Raw genomic sequence first — 6000 nt, 5'->3', positions numbered from 1 at the left:
TCTAATCTAGAGCGCTACGCGCGTAGCGCTCTAGAATCTTTGCTGTGTATGTTCAAGCAAACTCACTCGTCTCGCACGTTGAGCTGGCAATGTTTTACAGATGGTCTTGAAGTGGTAAGTGGGCAAAACAACAAATCGGCATTGAATTAGTTATCGGATGATATTAAAAGGTAGTGGGATTATTTGTGGTTGACCTGGAAATTTTAACTTGATCAAAAAGTTATGGATTTGATATTAGCTGCGAATTCAGAGCATTAACTTAAGTTGTGTCAGTGTAACGTTATCGATAGCTAGCCTAGTCTAACCGTAAACTAGTTGGCTAACGTTACTGCCATACAAAGCCATAGTAACGTTATCTGATCGGTTTTGATTACTTTTTTAAATTTCTGTCAAATATTAACCATTTTCAAATAAACGGGGTAAGTTAGTGTTAACCTTATTCAGCACTGAAATCTGTCAAACTTCTTTCAAAGTCCTTCATCACATATTAATATTAAAATAACTTAATTTCAGAGCACCACAAAGTCAGACCTCAGCACCTTTATGTACCTTTAATGTAAGATCGTTCTTAGGTCACATACCAATTATCAGAACATAAAAACTGCAATGGTACTGTTTTTAAAATCATGTGTAGTAGGCCTAAGTGTACAGTAAGTGTGTGTGTAAACATGCTTTAATGAAGTAGACTTCAAAAGCTTTTGAATTTGAGCTTACAGTTCTTTCATCAACCTGTCTTTTACATAAACTTACAAAATAGATACTTTAACTTAGTCCTCAGATAGAGGAGGGTTGCTGCTAGCTCCGTTAAGGTATTTCTGTCCCTCCCAAACTGCATTGAAATGGTATGTTTAGCAGCCAGAATTAAAAAAAATTCAGGGGGAGAAACCCCCTGACCCCTCCTAACATGATCCATATCACCCGTCAGAAAACAATTGCAACGTCTCAGATTGTGCCACCCCAGAATTTTGGCTTGCATGACGCCCCTGAGCATGATGAACATTAAATGTGGATACCTCATAGGCCTATAGCTTAATTAGAAAAGAAGGCACTTAAGTCTTTGTAAAAACATTGACCTGTAAGGTACTACGTGGAGCCATGGAATTTTTTTTTTTTTTTTCTGTATTTATTCATGCATTTAGTAGGGGCTTTTATCCAAACGACTTACATAGAATTCAATGTACTTTTTACTTTATTGCCAGTTAACTCCTAAGGACACACAGAGACAAGGCCTCATTGGACCACACAGAGCAGGCCACCTAGGGCCATACATAGACAGGCCTCATTGGTCCACACACAGATCTGGCCACATTGGACCACACGCCCATAATTGACCACAGAGACAAGGCCTCAATGAGCCACAACAGCCGCTAATGCCACATAGAAGACAAGGTAGGACTAGATGAGCACATAAAATGAAGGCCACCAAGGCCTTTATATTTTATTTTATTTTTAATTTTTAAATATATAGCAATATGCTACACGGCCTTGATAGACCACACAGAACCTATGCCCTGAAGGGCCACATGGCCAACCATAGGCATCTTTAAAAGAACAAGACCAAGCCGCTAAGGCCACACATAGACAAACCACGCAGAGACAACGGCTACTAAGCCACACTGAACCTATGCCCCGAAAGGCCACACGGCCAACCATAGGCATCTTTTTAAAGGACAAGGCAACGATATGCCATAGGCCAAAAAGACCTACACAGAGACAAGGCCTGCTGGGCCACAAGGCCGCTAATGCCACACAGAGACAAACCACTCATAGACAAGGCAGCTAGGCCACACAGAACCAATGCCATAACTGGCCACAAGACCACGGGACAAGGCCACATTAGGCTACACGGTCACAGTAGACCACACTGAACATATACATAGAATATATATTTTTTAATTTATTTAAAAATTAAACGACCATAAAGACCACACGCGACAAGACCACAATGGCTACTACTGCCACATGGAGACAAGGCCACTAGGCCACACATAGACGATGACTCAATAGCCATTTATAGAATGCAGGCTAGAGACTTTTGACAGGATAATGAGAAAATGAGAGCATAACACCACCACCAGTAGTTGCATAGGTATTTACCTGATTTATTACTGGAGAGCTTGCTGAGCTTCGAGAATGGTTTTTGAATTAGGTCTGATATATGATTCAAATGCTGAGGAAGACCATCTGCCCATGATCTTAATGGCTGACGTAGAGATTCCTCGTTCAGCTGCTGTAGTAGCTGCCCCAATTCTGAAGGAAAGGTCGGTATAGAGACTGCAGCTTTTGATAACAGTAGTTAATGAGTCCTGAACTTAAAATTAAAAGAAATTTAATCATAGATGTGAAGGGACAAAAATTGTAATTGATTTTTGAAAGTGTTAGGGTGACGCCGGAGCCTTGAGCGTCATTCTTGGAGTGCTTAAGAGAGTGAAGAAATTAGGTGAAAAGCGTAGATCGGAAAAGGAAATACCACGGGCAGAATAAAATTTATTAGTTTCTGAGGTGAATTCCCCTGGATGCATGAAACCTTAAAATGCAGATAAGAACACTGCTTCTAGAAGAATGTTAATATAAGTGGAAAAGAGGCCGTTGCTGACGGAAATGAATAATCTTTGCAAAAAAGGCGAGGTAATAGGCAGGCGTTTATCTGGAGGTGCTAGAGGATTTAGTAATAAGCGAACGAAAGTTGTAGTGAAAGACTTGGGAAATTAGGATTGATAACTTGCGTAAATTGAATACCTGCGAGCAATCTACGAATGAAAGAAATATTTAATTACGATTTCCGTAATTGTAGACGAGGAAGGAACCACCGGCCATGATCAGGTTGGGAAATAGAGGAATCTGGAAAGAAAAGCAAACCGTTATAATCGGAGACCAAGCAGAAGTATGAGCTTTTAAGGTGGAGGGAGCTGCGCCTTCGTGAAGTACGGTCTAGCTGGATTGAGCAGATCCTCTAATTTAACATTTCTCTGTTAGGGGAGGGCAGGGTGATGGATCTGGGTTGGCTAAAGGGCAAAGCCGTCTGAAGCCTGAAAACTAAAGTGCGTAGCTATTGCATTGCAGTGGAATGTGCGCAACCTTTATACTGATTGCCAGATAAACATCACAGAAATGGCATAATCGTCTGACAAGAAGATCTGCCTTAATGATGGCAACCTTGCTTCGTTAGCACAAGCAACATAATATATTTAGCGACCACGTCAAAACCCCAAAGGACGCTGGCGATGGCTATAGGAACATTTTCGTGAAAGGCAGATGAAACGAAGCCTGAACGAGCTTGGTAAATTCATCTGGCCTTTGCTGATCCAAGTATCCAAATCCGAAATTGGACATGCACCCTTCGTCTAGCAGGACCGGGTCGCTTAAAATATGCACGGAGTGGGCCAGCGTTAACAGACAAGAGATAATTGCCTGCCTTGAGGAATGATACTCATAGCAAAATTTAGGCAAACAAACAGAGAACAATATAAGGCTTAGACATTTTTTTTTTTTTTTTTCTCTCAAGGATGATGTGACTGAATTACACACATTAAATATATCAAAATATAAAACAGAATTTTGAATTGTATCTTGCAGACCCCAACTTATGAACGGAAGTGAGTCAACCAGCCAGTTAGTTCATTTGGACAATATTTGAGGCTTTTTCTTTTTTCTTTTTTAAGTTAAAGTTCAAAGTTCATAAGTTCAAAACATATGTCATAGAAATTCTTAATAGGAATATGACCAATTAAATCGGACTTCTTAATGCAAAACTTACCTGAAGTAAGGTGACGGCGTCCCGTCAAGAAGCTACTATCACTACCTCGCTGATACTTTGATGATCTGTTGTCTTTTGAGTGTAGAATCCATTTCTCAGCAGCACAGCATATACCCGACATGGCTCCCAAGTTGCTCTTTGTAGAAATAGTTTTATTCATGGCCGGGAGATCACTTGCCACAACAACCAATTGAGTCTCTTGAATAGAAAGATACATGAACATTTAAATCCGGTTGAGTAAAAACAATGTCACTCGAGTCTTCACTGTGATTAGTTCCGGTGATTGGTTTGTTATGATAAAAACTAATCATATGACTGTTAGTTCTACTGTGTTAAGCAATTTTTGGCTAAGTGTATGTGGCCTTTGACCGGAGCATCCTTAGTCTGCATTTTTCTGTACATTAAATGTGGAAATACCCATCACATTAAATATTTCTATCACACATTTCAGTGGATTAAAGTAGTCACCAGGAAAGTTTGTGTGTTACAGCGATTGTAAACATTTTCTAATATTGTAGATCTAAATTTTAAGTATTAAAGGACCTTAATAATATGAATTTTAAGTAAATATGTTGAAAATAGTTGTTAGTGAAATTTCAACACTTATGTAAATATGTAATTTACTGCCATTGATATATCTACTACAGCATATGCTTAGCAGCCAGTGACCAACTTGCTCTCTTTTAGCTCAGCTTCTTCCTTCCTTTTTCAGATATGGTCATATTTTTACATGTTAATTATTATTTTTTATTTATTTATTTAATTTATTTATAAATTAACAAACTGTTTTTGTCAGTGGTTAGTATTTTCCATTCATTCAGTTGTTTTGTAAACTTTAATATATTTAACAGTATGATGCTGTTCTTTTATGTTTAGAGATAGTTATATTTGATCGTGATATTCATAAAATAATATGCCCCCTGTCAATTTTGATGATGACTTTAAAGTCTGCAATCATTGCTTGATATAAGTCGAGATCTTCCCGGCGATCGGGAAGTGATTGATAAATAACATATCTGTAATTGCTGATGGAATAAAGAATTCAAAGAAGGGCATGTAACAAGTTGAATTATTTACTGCTCCTTTAAGGTGGAATGCACTCTCTCAGAGGTGAGTGAGCAGACGTATGAGGAGCGCGACCTGTGAATATAGCATATGCATATAAAGCCAGTTTAATATTTCTGTTACTCTTAAGCTTGTTTTATTTCTATTCAGTTATGCAGTTGTTAGTGAGTATTTTGCAATCTGCCCATGTGAGCGTGGGATTGACGACGCAGATACTGCTAGATTACCACTGCATTGTGGAATATCAGTAACGCGAATCTTTGCATAAACTTTGTTACAAACATTAAGGCGAGCTATCCGGCCCTGCTGTTTGAAGCGTTACAGTATGTTGCGTTGCAGTCTGCAGATCAGCAGTTTTAAGAACACGCCACATCACCGTAGTCACCAGTTTGAACTCTGCTGCTGGTGTAGGAAGCAGCAGAGTAGCCATAGCTGGGACCGAGATGGGTCTTGTGCATGTTGCCCACTTGGGTCCCACCTAGTACCAAATGCAATCCTATGAAATCCATCTGGGCAACTAACATGGGGCCATTGTGTAACCCGCGGACAATCCTACATGGGGCCCATTTTTCAGCCCATTTCATACCCATATGGGCCCTACACAAATGTTGTCTGGGTAAGATGCTTACTTGAATGAAGTTTAATCATGGTAGAGGGGACATATTAACAGTGGCTGATGGAAGTGCCTACCAAAACTTGAAAACCGACTTGGAAGCCTTGGAAGTGAAGTGGATCTTGAACTTGACAACTAGGGTTGGTGTTGCAATCGAAACGCGGGTGAGTGAACGCTGGCATCTGTTTCTGGGAACTAATTGTTTGCGTTAGCCACTTGCGAACTCAAACATGTGTAAGTACCGATCTTTTATACAGCAAGTATTAGGACATGATTGGATAGATGTGAAGGTAATGACAGTAATTGAGTCTTCCTGGCAGAACTTATGCTAAAGCTTTAATTTCAGCTGGTTTAATTTAATTTCCCCCAAAAATGAAAATTCTGTCATCAATTAGCCTACTCATCATCATTTCTTTCAAAACCATTAGACTTCCGTTCATCGTTGAAACATAAATATATTCTTCATGAATCCTGAGTGATTTCTGTTCCTCCACTGAAAGTCCATTCCACCACTTTTATGATACATAAAGTTCATAAAAATGTTGTAAAAGGAAAAAGTCTAAAA

This window comes from Leuciscus leuciscus, assembly GCF_965113295.1.
Source record: "Leuciscus leuciscus genome assembly, chromosome: 22".
Classification (NCBI taxonomy): domain Eukaryota; kingdom Metazoa; phylum Chordata; class Actinopteri; order Cypriniformes; family Leuciscidae; genus Leuciscus; species Leuciscus leuciscus.
This window is presented reverse-complemented; position numbering follows the sequence as displayed.